Below are 19,820 nucleotides of genomic sequence, written 5' to 3' on the forward strand. Positions count from 1 at the left end.
GTTGCACAAGTTGAACTTACCATAATAATAGCTGTTCTTATAATCACTGGTGCAGTAGTCTTAGCAATATGGGTTATATCCTGCCAAAAATATAACAGTTGGCCAGCTTCTAAAACTTCAGTCTACCTTACATGCACCCTAATTGTCAAGCAGTTCAACCTGAGCTGACTAAAAGACAAATTTGGGTGTGAAGCAGTTCAGAGCTTTCCTGCCAGCAGACAGAAGGAAGTTTAGCCCCGAAAGAACAATGCTAGGAACAACAAAAAATAAATGTTCTCACCCTGGCAAAACACACACACACACACACACACACACACACACACACACACACACACACACACACACACACACACACACCAAACAACAATGAGGACAGAGGGAGAGAGCAGCTACTGCAGCAGTGATCACTCAAACATATACTGTTATGGTAAGTGCAGATCAGTGTATATCTTGAACCTAGTCAGCCACTGTAGTTAAACAGCACGTGCATATAAGTTACTGAGCATGCACGAGATCAGTGCCATTTTTTGTAGTCAGTCAGTGTGAATGTTAGCTTGAATGGAGATGTACGTGAGTGTGTTACAAGCAACAAGTCAGTCATAAGCATATGAAGTAAGAAGTATATGTTCAAGTTACAGCTTCTGATGTGTGTATGTATAATAAATGACTTGAACACATACCCAGCCTCAGAGTCTCATTTGAATACACGAGACATGCGACATGGTGTCAGAATGGGATCCAAAGCTGAAGCAGCTCGCAAACCATGAGGCATGCAGTTAGAAGTGGAGCAATATCCAGGAGTGAATTTGCAAACAGGTCAGTGGTTATTTGAAGTTACTTAAATTTGTTTCACATGATTTTCAGTCACTAAACATGTGGCATATTATTCAAACCATTTGAAATGTCTGAGAGAGCAGCATAATATTTAAAGTGTTTGTAATAATCTCTGAAGAGTTTAAAATGTTCACAAAGGCTAAAATGTCTGAATTTTTGCAATGTATAATTTTTTGCAGTAACTAAGATAGTGCCTGAAGTGTCCAAAGTGTTTGAAATATTTGCAGTGTTAAAATAAAGCATTTTCAGAGAGACTGTTGTGCACTTGAGCAAAATTACAAGTACCAGGTCTACACTTATGCTTAAAAGAAATTTGTTGCTATGGTAGAGGAATTTTGCAAGCCTGAACCACTGGTTTTGATAATATTGCTGAAAACTGGCGAGTATTTGAGCAAGAATATATTTTCATAAAGGTTGCATTTTCTGATAAAGACACACGTAAAAGAGCATTTATACTTGTCAAGTTTAGCTGGCTCAGAGTCAACTAAGTGAGAACATTTGCTTGTGTATGCAGGGAAGAGGGAGAACCACCATATTGTGATACAGGCTGAAACGCGGGAAGACTCTGAGTACTTAAAATGTAAATTTAGAGAAACGTGTAACCCTCAAACAAATATTGCAATGGAAAAGCACAAATCTTACACAAGAAATCAAAAGCCTGGTGAAACTACTGCAGTATATATTACTTCTTAAGAAATAAAGCAAAAACATGTAGATTTGGTGATCGATGAGATGAGCTGATAAAAGACCATCTTGTAGGTCTTTTCAGGCTTGCTAGTTGTTGCTGAAGCACCTACCAAGAGGAGAAAACGCTGAGAGAAGAAAAGGAGCCACTTTTGTGATTTTAAGTATTTTCTTCTGATTTTTTGTTAAGTTTTACTGCTTTGCCGCCTACTTTTTGGCATTTTCCGGCTTGCTAAAGTTTATATCTGTAACAGTAACAGTACTTGGAACACATCTAGAGCCTGTTTACTGCATTTCCTGTGTTGCACTTAATTTAAAATCATTTTTTTCTCTAAAAACTGCATTTTACCTGATTTTAACCTAGCACTCAAGTGTGGGGTCATTTATTGCACTGTTGTGATTATTTTGCTGCTTGTGTATCTCTGCTACCTTTAAACTACAATAAAAAGAAAAAAAAAAATTGCTTTTTTCCCACTTTCTGAAAGTTAAGAAAGTTCAGTTACAGATTTGCTGTTCTAAAGTGTTTGGAAGTTTCTAGAAGGCCAGTGCTTGCTTGGGCTAAAGATAAGTCTCTGTGTTCACCAGTGGGAGTGGTTAACACTGAACAGCCTGCCTGTCCCTGGAGGAGTGGTTACTACCTAGAAACTGTAGTTTTATCGGCCATTTTGGGTCAATTCTAAACTCCTTGATCTCTCTCTCTCTCTCTCTCTCTCTCTCTCTCTTAAATCCCTGCAACTCTCTTTTTGCGCGGTTTTGCGCACTGAGCAGTGTCGGGCAGCGCCGCCTAAACAGGTTTAAACTATTCCAGGCTCTACAAAGTCTGCTCTTCACTTTTTCCCTTAGAACTGTTCAAACTCTCAAAGTAATCACTCTATTCTCTTTCTAAAGCCCTGCACTTGCTCAGCTCTTATAAGGAAACACTAACTAAAGCACTACACCCTCCTTGACGTCTCATAAGTATTAGACTCCCGATTGGTCCTTCCTGATCAAGTGAAAAATCAGTTCCCTTCCCTAATCTGATCAGTAAAAAAAACAGTTCCCTATACTAATCTGGTATGTCCAAGGGTCAGTTTCAAGTTTACTCTCCAGTCCAGCTGGTGAATCTGGGAATTTTGAGTTAATGTTACAATTGCCTTATGTACACAGACAACCCTCTCCTCCTTCCAACAAACTCTAATACATGTGAGAGATGCAGTTACACAGCCAAACTGGAGGCAGAGCTCTCTCAACCCAAGACTGGCACAGTCAGTCAGGAGGAAAAGGTAACCACCCACACCACAAATCCAGTCTCACACAGACCTATTGCATCTGCATACCCAACACATAAACACACAAAAACATACTCAGAGGCTCTAAATAAAAATCTGCCTAAACAGCAAAGACCTCCTAAGCAGATATCCAAGCAACAGCCACCCCTCAACAATACCCACAAATCACATATCTCACAAAATCAGTGTGCCTCACAGTCACAGCCCATAAAGTCAAACAACACACCCAATACACTTGTTATAGGGGACTCTATTGTCCGGCACACTGACGTCCCACTCACCAGATTGAACAAGGAGAAGGTCACTGTAAGCTGCCTGTCGGGTGCTAGGATCCGCCACATAACTCAAGCACTCAGGTCACTCCAAAGCAAGTACAAGTATGACTCCGTCATTGTCTATGCTGGTGTGAATGACCTGAGACATACCTCCCTAGACTACATGAAAAGAGACATAGAGGAGCTCTCTGACCATGTAGCCCAGGCTGGTATGTCCCTGACCTTGAGTAGCATCTTGCCCTCACCAAGAATGATGCCACAGTATAAAGACAAAATTATCAGTTTCAACAATTGGCTAAATTATTGGTGTCATTCAAAGGGGATCCAGTGTCTGTCAGCCTGGGATGACATGCTCGACAAGCCACGTTGCTTCGCTAGGGACGGCTTTCACCTGTCACCCTTAGGCTTTCGTATACTGGCCAAGGCTCTTGCCACCCTCATAGTGCCTTTTTTAGGCAAGGCTCAAAGGACAAACCCACCTCCATAGACAACCCAAAGATAAAAAAACTAAAGGTAATACTACTCAATGCCAGAAGTCTAAACCTCAAGATGCACGCACTCGAGACTCTCCTCAGTATGGAGAAAATCGATGTCTGTGCAGTAACAGAAACCTGGTTCAAGACTCCTAAGAGCACCCCAGCACTACCAGGTTATAACTCATACCATGCGTTTCGGCCTCAAAACTCGGACTGAAGCACAAAAGGAGGGGGAGTATCTATATTCATCAAAGATACCTACACCTCCAAGTTAGTGGCATTGCACAAAGCATCGGAAACCATCCATGTGCAACTAACAGCGGGCAAAACTGCCTTTCAGTTTGTAGCCTGCTACAGAACACCCTCCCTATTACAGGAACCCCACTTGGCATTCCTGAGAACACTGGAGAATATGAAGGTCTCTCCAAACACTATGTGACTCAACTTCGCAAACATTGACTGGGAAAACTACGCAAGCCCAAACACCCTCGACCAACGGTTCCTTGAATTTATAAACTCTAACGCAATGAAACAACTGGTCACCACTTACACAATAGGTTCATAGGTTCATAGGTTCATACTAAGCTATCTGCCCGAGGGCATTTACAAGCCTAGCCCATCGTTTTGTGGCTTACGCCACCCCTTTAGTATGGGGAACTATACCCATTATTTTGCTGTGCCTCTGTCGAGCAGTGACACTGAGGTAATCCCTGGGGTATATCTGTGATCTCCCATCCATTGGTCAAGATTTCTCTTGAACAAGGCCAGCGAGGTGCTCTGCCTCACATGTACCGGGATTTTGTTCCACAGCATAGGGAGTCTTTGGGTGATGAATCTATCCCTCCAGCACGTCCTATTAATAGCCGTGTCAAGGTTTAAGTCTCCCGCCCTTGTGGCTCTGATGGATCTAGATTTTTTGAGGTGAAGCATATTCATCAAATCTGGGTTTGACATGGCCTTGTATCTTAGGCAAAGGTCACCTCTGAGCAAGCGGTAAGCGACTGAATAGAGCTGGAGTTCTTTCAGTCGGGCAGCATAGGACAGATTTTTGAGACCCTTTATCCTTTTGGTGAGGAACTTTTGTGGCCTCTCCAGCTGCTGCAAGTGTCGGGTCAGATACATTCCGAATGGGGCATTGTACTCAATCATTGGTCTGATGAGTGATGAGTAAAGGGAGACTATGACCTCCCTTGATCTAGATGAGAATCCCTTCATGATAAGGTGGGCAATGTAGAAGGTCTTCCTAACTACTTTAGCTACATGGGTGTCGAATGACAGACTACTATCAACCTGGGTCCCCAGGTCCCTGATAACTTCTTCTGTGCTCAGTGGATTGCCACCTATTTGGTAGCTAGGGGTAACCTTGTTTTTCCCGAAGGGTATGACTATGCATTTTTGGCATTTAACTTTAGGCGTGGCTCTGGCACCAGTTATCCGTTTCTGTGAGACCCTTCTGAAGGATATCTGTGTCAGATGTGTTTTCTACTATGGCACCCAGTTTGCAGTCATCTGCAAACTTTGTCAGCCATAACCCTCCTGTGTTTGCTTGTACTTCGGAAAAGTAGATGCCAAACAAGAGTGGGCCCAGGACTGAGCCCTGTGGGACACCACTTGTGACAGGCTTTGAGTCTGACATGGCGCCAGCAACTCTGACCCTGTGGGTTCTGTCACTCAGCCAGTTTGCAACCCATCTTGTGATGTATGGGTTGACATTTAAGCTGTAGAGTTTTTCAATGATACCCGAGTGGGGTATTGTATCGAAGGCCTTAGCCAGATCGAGGTAGGCTGTATGGACTGCCTTTCCCTCATCAATGGCTTTGGTGACTGTTTCGAAAAAGTCAACCAAGTTTAAAAGGCATGATCTGCCTTTGACAAAGCCAAACTGGGTTGGATCCAAAGTCTGCAAATTCCCTATGTCTTTATTTATGAGGTCCATTATGATCCTCTCCATGGCTTTGCAGATAAGGCTTGTCAAGCTAATGGGGCGGTAATTTCCAGGGTCGGTGGAGGCACCGCCTTTGTGAAGTGGTACCACAGTTGCAGTGCGCCACTCCCTGGGTACGTATCCAGAGGTAAGACTTTGATTAAACAGCTGTCCTAGCTGTGGGTTTAATTCCTCATTGAGTTCATGGAGCACACAGCCGGGGACACCATCAGGTCCCATGGATGCTGTGTTTTTTGCTTTGGAGAGAGCAGTTCTCACTTGGGCGCTGGAGATGTTTGGGGGGCTGCAATCGTTTGGTATAGATATCTCTCCTTTTGGGGAGGAGGGTAGAAGTTTGCACTGAACCTGTCAGCCAGTATGTTGGCAATGTCTGTAGGATCAGTAATCTTCACATCATTTTGAACTAGCTCTGAGCATATCTGGGAGTTTCCTCCCAGGTTTCTAACATAGCTAAAGAAGGCCTTATGATTGTCTTTTGAGTCTTTAGCTATTTTTCTCTCGAAATTTGCTTTGGATGATTTTATGAGAGCTCTTAGTTTTTTACTTATAGTGATCAAGGGTGTCTTACCTTTTAAGGATTTTGCTCTATCTTGTAGTAGCTTCCTCCTTTTGTTGTAGAGTTTGTTTATGGCTGGGGTCCACCAGACTGGACACTTGCCTTTAGTACAAAGAGTCTTTGTTTTGCTTGGGATTGCCTTATCCATGCAGTCCTGCAGGTGCTGGTAGAAGGCATTTGTAAGTGATTCAGCGGCTTGAGTACTGTTTTCCATGCTCGGGGCCTTAAAGGAGACCACACTAGTCTTTAGAAGTGTGAAGTCGGCTTTTGAGAAGTTCTTTACTGTGGTCTTTTTTATTTCAGGTGGGGGTGGGATGAGGACCTCCAGCGAGATTAGTTTGTGGTCTGATCTCACCAGTGAGGGGTACACCTCCGGTGTTGAACATTGTGCTCCCATGTTCGTGATGATGAGATCAAGTATGTTATCTCCTCTTGTGGGGATGGTGACTAGTTGTTCCATGGCATTTGAGTTTATGAATTCCAGGAACTTTTGGGCTAGGGTGGTTGGGCTTGAGTAGTGTTCCCAGTCTATATTAGGGTAATTGAAGTCACCTAGTATGATGGTGTTTGGTGATACATTTATCCCCTCTAGTGTTTTCAGGAAGGCCATGTGAGGTTCCTGAGTTTGTGAGGGTGGCCTGTAACATGCTACAATTTGCAGAGCAGTCTTGCCTATGGTTAATTGCACCTGGATGGTCTCCGATGCATCGTGCGTTGCCACCAGTCTTGAGGTGTGGGTCAAGAGGGAACAACATATTGGACCTGGTCATCACCAACATGGGGACTCTATGTTCCACATCAGAGGTAAACCCCTCATTGGTAAGATCAGACCATAAACAAATTTCCCTGGACATTCATATCCCGTCCCCACCCCCAGCCAAGGAAATCACTGTAAAGAATTTCTCCAAAGCCAACTTTGCACTTCTCAAGACTGTGGTGGAATCCTTCAAAGCCCCTGGGCCAGAGGATAATACAGCCCAATCCGCAGAATCCTTTACAAATGCATTCTATGAGCACCTGCAGGAATGCATGGATCGTGCTATCCCATATAAAACCAAGACTCACTCCTCCAAAAACAGGAGACCGGTCTGGTGGACCCCGGCCATAAATAAGCTATACAACAGAAGGAGGAAGCTACTACATGACAGAGCAAAATCCCAAAAAGGGAAGGCATCTCTGATCAGTATTAGCAAGAAACTTCAATCCCTCATAAAATCATCAAAGGCCAGTTTCGAAAGAAAAATTGTCCTAGACACTAAAGATAATCACAAGGCCTTCTTTAGTTATGTCAGAAACATGGGCGGAAACTCTCAGATATGCTCTGAATTGTTGCATAATGGTACAAAATATACCGAACCTACAGACATAGCCAACATCCTGGCAGACAGATTCAGCGCAAACTTCTCCCCCCTTCCCCCCCAAAAAGAGCAAACGCCTATCCCAACTGAATGTAACCTCCCTGACATCACAGAAGCACAGGTGAAAGTTGCCCTCTCCAAAGCAAAAAACACAGCATCTATGGGACCGGACGGTGTCCCAGGCTGTGTCTTACACCAGCTCCAAGAAGAACTGAACCCTCACATTAAGTCACTGTTCAAACTTAGCCTTACTACAGGATATGTACCCAAAGAATGGCGTATATCCACAGTGGTCCCACTCCACAAAGGTGGTGCCACAACGGACCCCGGAAACTATCACCCCATAAGTCTGACTAGTATGGTCTGTAAAGCTATGGAGCGTATTATCATGGAACTCATAAACAAAGACATTGAGAGCCTCCAGACACTGGACCCTACCTAATTCGGCTTTGTTAAGGGCACATATTGCCTCTTAAACCTAGTTGATTTCTTTGAAACAGTTACCAAAGCCATATATGAGGGCAAGGTAGTCCACACAGCCTACCTGGACCTCGCAAAAGCCTTCGACACAATACCCCACTCTGGCATCATAAATAAGCTTACCAGCTTAAATATCAACCCCTATATCACAAGATGGGTTGCAAACTGGCTCAGAGATAGAACCCACATGGTCAGAATCGCAGGTGCCATGTCCGAATCCAAACCAGTTACACGTGGCATCCCACAGGGCTCAGTTCTGGGACCTCTCTTGTTCAGTATATACTTCTTTGAGGTTCAGGCTAACATGGGGGGATTATGGCTGACAAAGTTCGCAGATGACTGCAAACTGGGGGCCATAACTGAATCTCCAGCTGACACAAGAATCCTCCAAAAGGGTCTTACAGAGACGCATGCTTGGTGCCAGAGCCACGGCCTCAAGCTAAATGCTAAAAAGTGCATAGTCATCCCCTTTGGGAAAAGCAAGGTGCCCACAAATTACCACATAGGTGGTAATCCATTAAGTACGGAAGAAGTAATTAGAGATTTGGGGACCAACGTAGATAGTAATCTCTCCTTTGATAATCATGTTGCCAAAGTGGTTAGAAAGACCTTCTATATAGCCCACCTTATCACGAAAGGGTTCGCATATAGATCAAGAGAGGTCATTGTTCCCCTCTACTCGTCACTCATCAGGCCCATAATTGAATACAATGCCCCTTTTGGGATGTACCTTACCCGACACCTGCAGCAACTGGAGAGACCCCAAGAGGATCATGGGCTACAAACAGATGTCCTATGCAGCTCGACTAAGGAAACTCCAGCTCTACTCAGTTGCTTACCGCCTACTCAGAGGCGATCTATGCCTGACGTACAAAGCCATGTCAAACCCAGAATTAATGGACATGCTCCACCTCAAAAAATCCAAGTCCCTTAGAGCTACACGCTCCAGGGTCCTAAACCTCAGCACAAAAATAAATAGGACATGCTGGAGGGACATATTCATTTCCCAAAGGCTCCCCTCACTCAGGAATAGAATCTCAATTCATGTTAGACATAGCCCCTCGCTGACCCTCTTCAAGCGAAATTTGGATGCGTGGATGGGAAATCGCAAATTCATCCCTGGGATCACTCCTGTGTCCCTGCTAGACAGAGGCACAGTAAACTAATCTTAAAAGGGTACCTTTTGTGACCTACTTTACAAAGGCACAGTAGGCTAATCTAATAGGGAGGCGGAAGCCAAATACACTCTGGCTAGGCTTATAAATGCCCTAGGGCAGATAGCCTAGTATCTACCTATGAACCTATGAACCTATGTGGTGTTAATAATGATGCAGTGAGAAAAGTTTTGCTTACAGATAGTGAATTAACATTGAGCAAAACCACTGAGATTTGCCAAATGCATGAAATTACAGAAAAGCATACAAATAGACTTACGAATGAGAAAAGCATATTTTCAGTATCTGCAAGTGCGAATGTTGATGGTGTTTAGCAGAAAGTTAAGATGAAAAATAAATATAAAATGAGAAGCAGTGCCACACCCAGCCTCATTGTTAACTGCTGCAACTGTGGAGGCAGTCATGAACCTAAACAGGAAAAGTGTTTAGCTTTTGGTCAGCAATGTCACAAATGTAAAAACTGGAAGAAAGTATCCAAAGAAGCAAGTAGATCACATACAGTCTACAACAAACTCAAAGAGCTGTGAGCAAACTTTTCAACAATCTTTTTATTCCTATGCAGTTGCTAAGACCTGGAACTCTCTACCCCCTGACATTAGATGTGTAATTAGTAAGCATACTTTCAAATCTGTACTAAAAGATTTCCTATTCAAAACTTCGATATGTTCCTGTACAGAACCAGACTAATTTCACCTGTTCCTGACTTTCAACATCCCTAGATCACAAGTGTACTGTGCAGTTTCACTTTGTGCATAGTACTGTGAAACAGGTGTTTAGGCCACCTTTATTGTTATGATTTCTAGTTTATGACCCTGTTTGTCTATGGAAACTTCTTTTTGAATTTATGTTCAAGCAATTCTATATTTGTTACATAATATTTTGTTTAATTGTTTCTCAATATTCTAACCACTGTATGCTGCATCAATTGTAAAACTCTGATTTTTACTCCTTTTATATGTTCTATGTTCTATGTACAAAATTAGAAGTTATGTCCTTACCATAACGTTCCATGTGGAGTGTTCATCTCGCCTTTGTTCTTACACCTGGGTTCGGAGCCGATCCTCGGCTCCGTGTCGGCCGCTTGCAAGCTCTGCATCGAGAAGAAGCTCGAGACCAACCTAACTCCCACAATCCCCCTCTGCCTTTACCTCAGATCTAGTTTGCAAGCAAACCAGAAGTCAGAGAGAGAAACACACTCATGCAAAACTACATAACTGCAAGAACACTTATACCTATATATAGATATGTACATACATATATACACAACAACTGCGAATGCAGAAGCAGAATAAACCAGACCAGGCACCAAACTGTACGTTCTTCCTGAGGGTGGGAGGGTGGGAATGTAGAACAAAGCGAGATGAACACTCCACATGGAACGTTATGGTAAGGACATAACTTCTAAATGTGAGAGTGTTCGATCTCGCCGTTTGTTCTTACACCTGGGTAGCGTCCCTAGCTCCATGTTCCTGAGGAACTCATGGGAGAACGTTCTTGAGCACAGTGGAACCAAAGGTTGCCCTATCCCTAGAAACCTTGTCCACCTTGTAATGAGAAATGAATGTATGTGGTTTAGACCAAGTGGCAGCTGCACAAATAGTGTCTAATGGTAAACGAGCTGCATGAGCCAGGGATGTAGATACTGATCTTGTAGAGTGCCCTTTGGGTTTGAAAGGTAAGGTTTGTTCCGAAGTAGCATAAACAAATATAATGCAATCAGTTAGCCATTTGGAAAGGGTTCGTTTGGTAACTGCTACACCTTTCCTGCTGTCCGCAAAGGCTATAAAAAGTTGATCTGATTTCCTGTGATCCTTTGTTCTATCCAAGTAAAATCTAAGTTGTCTATGAACATCCAACTTGTGTAACATATACTCCAACTTATTGGAGTAATTTTTGAAAAAGGTAGGGAGTTCAATGGATTGATTAATGTTATTAATAGAGCAGACTTTGGGGAGAAAGGATGGATTAGTGCGAAGAGATACTCTGTCAGAGTGAAAAATCAGATAAGGGTGCTTAATAGAAAGAGCCTGAAGCTCTGACACCCGCCTAGCCGATGTAATGGCCACCAAAAAGAGGGTCTTCCACGACAAATACTTCAATGGACAAGAGGAAGCCGGTTCAAACGGAGGCAACATCAATTTAGACAATAAAAGGTTCAGATTCTAAGGAGATGTAGGAGTTCTAACTGGTGGTCTAATATGGAAAGATCCTTTTAAAAAGGCCTTACAAAGTCTGTGGGCCATAATAGGTGCCCCACATTCTTCCACATGAAAGTTGGAAATGGCAGCCAATTGCACTCTTAAAGTGGCAGGAGAAGCTCCTTGGTGGAACAACTCTGTTAAAAACTCCAAGATCTTGTTTAAGGGAGCCATAACAGGATCCAAATGCTGTGTATTTGCCCAGAAAACAAAGCGCTTCCATTTACTAGTGTAGGTCTTTGTAGTGGAAGCTTTATGAGAAGCCACTAGTATATTCTGAACTGCAGGTGAAAGAAGATCAGACCTGGCTAAGTAGGGAAGCGGAGCAGCCAAGCTGCTAGATGGAGTGACAAGAGCGAGGGGTGGGGAGCCCCTGACGAGTGGGTCAGTAGATCTGGCTCCGGGTCCAGGATCCAGGGTCCCCGAATGCGGTGTGCCCGAAGAAAGGGAAACCAAATTTGACGAGGCCAGAATGGGGCAATGAGGATTATCGTCCTTTGCAGGTTGTTGGCTTTCTGCAGAAACTTCGCAATCAGGGGAAAGGGAGGAAATGCGTACAGGAGACCCGGGGGCCAATCGTGAAACAGCGCGTCCCTGGGGACTTCCCCTGGAGGGGGTAATAGGGCAAAGTAGCTCCTGCATTTGGCGTTCATTGGAGACGCAAAAAGATCGCAGGATGGCTGGCCCCACTTGCGAAAAATCTTCTTCGCAACTGACTGTTTTAGGGACCACTCGTGAGGCAACAGGATTGCTCTGCTCAGCCTGTCGGCTATGACGTTGGATGACCCCGGGATGTGCGTTGCAATCAGAAAGCGACCCGTGGACTCCGCCCATTGCCAGATTCTCATGGCCTCTCTGCATAGCTGATAAGACTTGGTTCCCCCTTGTTTGTTTATGTACCAGACTACGGACAAGTTGTCCGTCTGAACTGCAATAGTCCCTAGAGGAAGAAGGGGAGCAAAGTGTTGCAATGCTAGAAACACTGCCCTCAACTCTAGGACATTGATGTGCAGATTGTACTCTAAATTGGTCCATTCGCCTTGGACTGTCTATCCCTGAAAGATGCCCCCCCACCCTATCAGGGAAGCATCCGTGGTCACCGTAGCCGTGGGTAGCACAAATGGTCTTCCGCCGGAAAGGTTGCAAGTCTGAAGCCACCAGTCTAGGTGTGATTTGCATGTATTTGTGATCAGAATTTCGTGTGTCAGAGGTAGCTGTTGGAACGACCATTGTGCAAACAGTAGCCATTGTAGAACTCTCATGTGCAGTCTTCCCAATGGTATCGCAATGAGAGAAGCTGCCATGAGACCCAAAACCTTCAGAACCAGTTTTGCTGGGGACTTTCTGGATGACAGAAGGAGAGAAATGTGGCTTTGTAGTGAGGCTATCCTTTCTGGAGGAAGTCTTAGAATTAAATGATGCATATCCAATTCTGCTCCTATGAATGAGATATGCTGTGATGGCTGTAGTGAAGATTTTTCGAAATTTACGGAAATTCCGAGATGAACACAAAGCTGTAGTGTGTAATCCCTGGCCTGAATTAGTTGACGCTGGGTGGTGGCAGAAAGGAGCCAGTCATCCAGATACGGAAACACCTGGAATCCCAGGCGTCTCAGGTGAGACGCCACCACTGCCATGCATTTGGTGAAAACCCTGGGGGCTGAGGTCAGACCAAAGGGCAGGGCTCGAAACTGAAAGTGGCTGGCTCCCAGCCGGAAGCGCAAGTGATCCCTGGATGCCCTGGCCATTTTGATGTGGTAGTATGCGTCCTTCAGATCTATTGAGCACATCCAGTCGTCCTTCTGTAAAAATGGAAGGATCGATTGAAGCGTGACCATTCGGAACTTTTCTTTCTTGACGAAGGTATTGAGGTTGCTTAGGTCCAGAATCGGCCTCCAGTCCCCTGTCTTCTTTGGAACTAAAAAGAACCTTGAGTAAGTTCCGAATCCTCTTTGGTCCGCTGGGACTGGTTGGATGACTCTTTTTTCTAGCAGCTTTGAAATTTCTATAGCTGCAGGGTCTCACAGATGGGGCGGCACATCTGGGAGTCTTCTCTTCGGAATTGGGGGCAATAGGAAGGGTATTCTGTAGCCTCTGGTAACAACGCTTTTTACCCAGTTGTCTGATGTAAGATTTTGCCAGGCCTGAGGGTATAAAGCTAAGCAACCCCCGACTGCCTCCAGAGCAGGACAGTCGGGCCTCCTCTCAGGAGTGCTGGAAAGGTTTTCCAGGGGGTATATCCCTGTCACCTTGGTTTTGCGGACCCCCTCTGCCGCCAGGGCGGCGTCTTCCACCTCTGCCCCCTCCTCTGCCTCTAGAGGGGGCATCACCCTGTGTGCCTGGGAAAGATCCTTGGGGTTTTCGAAACCACATTTTTCCACCACGTTGCCCTTTGGGGTACGGTCTGGATGGGGTGGAAAACGGACTCCGACAGCAGACAGAGTCTTTCCCTCCTGCTCACACCGGGTAAGGGTCTCCTTTACTTTGGGGCCAAAGAGAGTGGCACCATCAAATGGGGCGTTAGTAAAGGAAGACTTGAAGGCTTCCGCAAAAGAACATAAGCGCATCCAGGATTGTCTGCGAAGAGCAATCGCTGAAGCTGCTGCCCTACTCGATCCTTCGGCTGCGTATGAGATCAGCCTCATGGACGAGTTTACAATGGATGTAAGGGTACTGAGATGTGCTGTAACTTTTTCTGAAATAGCAGCATCTGTAGTACCCTGGAGGGTATCTCCCAACTCTTTGATTAGATCCCTCTGTAGCCGTGTGAAGTGGGTCAAGTAGTTCAGGGATCGCATAGAAAAAGCCGCTGAACTAAAAATGCGCTTCCCATACCTGTCCATAGTCCTAGAATCTCTGTTAGGCGGATGGACAGATGAGGAAGATTCAGACATCTCCTTTTTCGTGGCCGCTGCCACCACCATAGCGTCCACTGGCACTCCCTTTGTCAGATAAGCCTTATCCTGAGGGGCAGTAATATATTTGTTAGGCTTTCTAGGGACTGGCTCCACCGTGTCAGGCGCTCCCACGCCTTCGAGCAATCAGCTCCATCAACTCATCAAGGGTGGAGTGACCCAGGAGGAGGAAGGGCGAGCACCGAATGCCTTCAGCAAAACTGACTCATCCTCAGAAGGGGGGAGGGCTTGCCAATCACCTCTCTGCTTTAGGATCTCCAGGATGTCAGAAAAAGAGACATCCTCTGAGGGTGACTTTGGGGACCCTTCTGACTCATCTAAGTCAGTGTCCGATGTCAATGATTCTTGTGGAGAATCTAAGTGTCTCCTCTTACACAATCTTTTCCTCGGAACTTCTTCGGTGGGAGCATCCGAAGAAGCCTCCGAGGAAGAGGGGGCACCCTCCTGGGGTGGCTGAGACACAGGTGCTCGACGCTTAGATGTAGCCGTGGGTGCAGAGGAGGATAACGGTCCTTTATGGGGAGGAGAAGCTATTTCTGCTGATGTGGTTGTCTGGGTAGACAACACCTTCCTCATGAGGTCGAAGGCCCCCGGGTCCCGAGTCGAGGTATCTCCTGGTTCCAAGGAAATGGGAAGAATCCCCGAGACAGGCACCGAAGGCATCGACCCCGAGGACGGAGCCGAGTCGAGGCCCCGAGAGGGAGCGTCGGAACCGAAACATCGGTCCGACTCTCGGTCCCGGAACCAAGGATGGATCTTCGGCTCCGAGACTCCGGTACCGGGTCCGACGGAGTCGAGGTGAACGGAGCCGACCGAGAGAAGGACGGTTCTGTCACCGAGGGCTCCACAATCAGCAGATCAGCCTCTTCCGGCTCCGAAGACTGAGTAGGTTTTGGAGGAGGAACAGATGGAGATAGGGGTAGGCCTTCGAGTCTCGACACCAACTGAGAGGAGACAGAGATGAGCTTGGATAAGGCCGTATTCTCCATTAATTTCTGCACCACGCGGTCTACATCGGTGTCGGAGAGGGGTCTGGAAGAGCGCGTCGAAGGAATCGAAGACGGAGCCGACCTCAACAGTGTCGGTGGAGGGAGCTCCGTCACCGGTTCCAAGACTCGAGGCTCGGATACTGACAAAAGTTCAACACTCGGCCCCGAAGTCTGTGGAACCGGTGATCGAACTTTAACTGAAGAGCTCGGAGCCGATGACCTGGGCTCCAACGTCTTCGATTCCTTCGAGGATTTGGATGCCTGGTCTGATGCATCCAGAGCCTCTTGAAAGGTAGGTTTTAAAAGACCCCTATCCATAAGTTTCCTGTGCCTATCTGTCATGACCCTTCCACTGAAAGAATGACAAATTGAACAGTCTTCTTGCAGATGGAGAGGGCCAAGACAGTAGACGCAGGAACTATGATTATCAGTCACTGACATCTTTTGCCCACATTGGCAATGTTTAAAGCCAGACTTAGCTTTCTCAGACATCTTAAAAGTAATCAGGTTAATTTTATAAAAGTCAAGTCCAGTAGGTATGTCTAATCCAGTAATTTTAGTCAAATCCAGTAAAAAGGTCAATCCAGAAGTCAATCCAGTAAAAGGGATGTCTAATCCAGTAACTTAGTGGGGTTAGGCCCCGAGGGAAAACTCTAATAAAGTTTAATAACTTTATATGGAACCGAGGAATCCTCGAAACACTATAAACACACACACACAGTCACTTAGATAATATATAGAAGAAGAATTTCTAAGAAATATAAAAAAAATATATAAATCTTAGCTTAAGGTTGCTCGAGCTCATCAAACTGATGCGATCTCTGCAGCGGAAAACTAGATCCGAGGTAAAGGCAGAGGGGGATTGTGGGAGTTAGGTTGGTCTCGAGCTTCTTCTCGATGCAGAGCTTGCAAGCGGCCGACACGGAGCCGAGGATCGGCTCCGAACCCAGGTGTAAGAACAAACGGCGAGATCGAACACTCTCACATTAGCTATGTTTATATAATTTTTGTATTATTTTTATTATTTTTTTATAGTTTTTTACTATGTATTTGGAGCTTTCTCCCCAGGCCTGCACTGAAAACGGTCACCTTGTGTCCAGTCAGACTAACCAGGTAAACAAATGGAAAATAAATAAAATTTAAAATGTTGGTGTCTCTGTGATCAATGAAACAGTTAATACAGTAGACTGTCTTTTTTCAGCAAAGAGTGAAATATTTTGTACTGTACAAATGAATGGGAAACATATACAGCTTAAAGTAGACAAAAATCTAAATGCAATGTTATATCAGCACAAATGTTTGCTAAAGTAAAAGCTGGTGAGAAACTTGATTGATCAAAGTGCACAAAACTAGTTGCTTATGGTGGTGAAGAGATTCAAACTGATGGTGCAGTTGTTCTTTCAAGCCATTCTGCTAGAAACAGCTATGACTTGCAATTTTACATAGTCAAAAGGCGCTTGCAGTCACTGTTAGGCCTCAAACACAGTCTGAAAATAGGACTGATTTCACATATAAGTATGAATAACAACACTAGTTTTACAGAGAGTATTTTTAGTGAACATGGTGATATTTTCAGACAAGCTTGGTAAACTTCCAGTCACATATTCCATGAAGTTAAACCATGAAGTAAGTCCAGTTGTCAAACCAGTATGGAAGATTCTAGAAGCAATGCAGAGTAAAGTAAAACCAGAACTAAACAAAATTGTGAATTCAGGCATCCTTACTCTAGTAGAAGGACTGACTGAATGGGTGTCCTCCATGGTCGTTGTGATGCTGCCAGCCCAGCTAGCTGGAATTTTGTAAATAATTCTGTCATTTGTGAATATTGCTATGATTTATACAGAACTGTAAGTTATGTACTGAGCTTCAAGAATGTAACCACAGTGTACCCTACTAGAAAATAACAGAAATGTATATAAACTATATACCTGTGTAAAGATATGTTTTAATAGTAGAAGCTGGAACATACACAGTTAACTTGCAAAGCTTCAAGAAAATAAGTTGGAATCAAAATTTTTACAATTGTGTTAGGTCTCCGCTTCAATGCAGCAAACAGACACAATGTCTAGAGCTAGATGTTTTTCTATTGTCTTGAAAGTAATTTTAATTACTAGGTTTAAAATGTAAAGTGTTTTATTGCTTCCTAGCAGCTACACATCTGAGAGATATGTACTTCTCACACAGAGATGATAAAACTCTGTTGGTATGTGTTCACCTGGGAACTGAAGGCAGATAACAAAGAGTGATGTCATCCAAGTTGACCCAGCAGTAATTTTGATAGTAATTTAAGAACTCTCTCAGAGAAAGACTGTGCATTTTGTATCTTGTCTTGGACCTAGAAACATCCATCATCATCATCTGTATTTGTCTTGCTAATACTAAGTAACTAGGGAAAAGTAATTTCCCTTAGGTATAGATAGGAATATAGTAAAGACTAGTTTAGTTGTTTTCTGTATTTATTTGAGACTGTCCTGCAATGTTGCTTTTAAATATTTCCTGTGATTCCGAACTCTGAAGTGACTATGTTTGTTATTGAGTATTTTTGTTCTTTATTTATTATTAAATGTATGCAAACCTTTCAATTGTGGCTGGTTTGTGTGGAGATATTTAAGCTCTGAGAGTACTTGCATATGTATTTGGTGACACTGTATAGGCCACTCCAATAGCCTTGCTCTTGGTCACATTTACCATTTGGATAATACTAACATTACGCAGTAGGATTGGTCACCCTTTGCAAGGGCCTTTATAGTAGCTGGTAAGCAGGGGTTGGTGGCAGTGATAACTACCGTACAGTCTGGGCAGAAGGGGGCATAGCAAGTAAATATGTGCCAGCCTTCCCCAGGTGTGTGTCTGTCTGTATATAAATCAAATCTCAAAGTGTGTGTGTGTGTGTGTGTGTGTGTGTGTGTGTGTGTGTGTGTGTGTGTGTGTGTGTGTCAGCTGCTTGGGCAGGGACACAAATCACTAATTGGACAGAGAGGGTGCTGGAGGTCTTGGCTTGACCCCGCAGCTGAGATCTTAACCCTATAGCTGTGCCAGTGTGGAGTCTTATTGGGGATCTGGAGAAAGAGGGAGAAACCAAACCCAGACTGACTTGTGATCTCTGTGTGTCCTTAAGGGAAATTGTACTTTACTGTGCGTGTATTTGTCATCCTCCCATTGTGTATGTCCCTCACTGCTGCGAGTGGTTAGGATTGAGGCTCCTTGATTACTGGGCCAGTGCAGGGGTGTCACAGTTGTAGCTCATAAGAAAAGCTCAGATAATATTTGCATATGTATTTATCCACTAATGCATACAGCAGAAAAGGTAGCCGGTCTCATATCAAATGCCGCTGTTTTTTCAGTCTTAGATTCAAAAAGCTCTTTTTGGAAAATTTTGCTGGATCACATATCTTCATTGTTAACTACATTTAGTACACCATTTGATAGATACAGATTTTTAAGAATGCCATTTGGAATTAATTCTGCTAGTGAGGTATTTCAATCTGCCATGGAACAAATTTTTTCTGGTTATTCACGTGCTATTATAGCAGACTATATTACTGTTGGAGGCAGTGATGAAGATGAACGTGATAGAAACCTCAGGAAAGTTCTACACCATGCATGTGAAGTAAATCTCAAATTGAATCCTTAGAAATGTAAATTCAAACTGAAAAAAATTACTTATATAGGACATTTGTTTACCACTTCTGGCTTACAACCAGATACATCTAAGCAAACAGCAATTGTGGAAATGCCAGTTCCTGAGAATGTCACATCTTTACAACATTTTCTAGGTATTGTCAACTATTTAGGAAAGTTTATCCCAAACTTGAGTGAGCTTTCTGCACCATTACGTGAGTTGACATGTGAAAATGTAAACTGGTGCTGGTTGGAAGACCACCAAAGAACATTTGATATTCTGAAGAAGAAATTACCAGTCCACACACACTGAGGTAATAGGATAACTCATAAACCTGTAACTCTTTCTTGTGATGCTTCAAGGTACAGCCTCAGTGCAGCTTGTCTTCAGGAAGGCATACCAGTTGCTTATACATAAGGAATTTAACTCAAACAGAGATGCATTAAGCACAAATAGAAAAATAACTTTTGTCAGTAGTGTTTGCATGTTCAATGATTTTATTTATGGTAGACCTATCAAACTAGAGACTGATCATCAACCACTAGTGACAGTTTTGAAAAAGTCAATGCATAGACCCCCAGCTCAGTTGCAACGTATGATGTTAAAATTGCAAAAGTAGAATTTTAATATCATTTACAAAAAAGGCAAACACTTGTACTTTGCTGATGCTTTGTCACATACACCCAGACAAATGACAGAGCAGCATGAAACTGAAACAGCAGACTCTGAAGTCATGGAAGTCAGAAATTTTTCAAGCCTTGATATCGATGTGCTTGATGAACTAAGAAATCACACAGCTTCAAACTCAATTCTCCAGAACCTAAAAAACGCTATCAGTCAAGGATGCCCAACACGACAAATCACTTTACCACTTGACATTCAGCAGTATTTTCCTCACAGAGACTAGCTCATTGTAATGGACTACGGAATCATCATGAAAGGTGCAAAAGTGGTAATTCCTAAAGCATTACAACAGAACTATATCAACATTTTGCATCATAGTCACCCAGGTACTGATTCAACTAAAAGAAGGGCAAGAGGCATT

At 43.9% G+C, this 19,820-nt stretch overlaps 1 protein-coding gene across 1 annotated transcript in view; it reads right to left on the reverse strand.

Moving 5' to 3' along the window:
• The window catches only part of UPF3A (UPF3A regulator of nonsense mediated mRNA decay), a 1,027,051-nt gene that overhangs the window by 699,400 nt on the left and 307,831 nt on the right, over positions 1-19,820 (reverse strand). The window lies entirely within an intron of this gene.

Source organism: Protopterus annectens, chromosome 5.part0, assembly GCF_019279795.1.
Source record: "Protopterus annectens isolate FY-2018-M chromosome 5.part0, PAN1.0, whole genome shotgun sequence".
Taxonomy (NCBI): Eukaryota; Metazoa; Chordata; order Ceratodontiformes; family Protopteridae; genus Protopterus; species Protopterus annectens.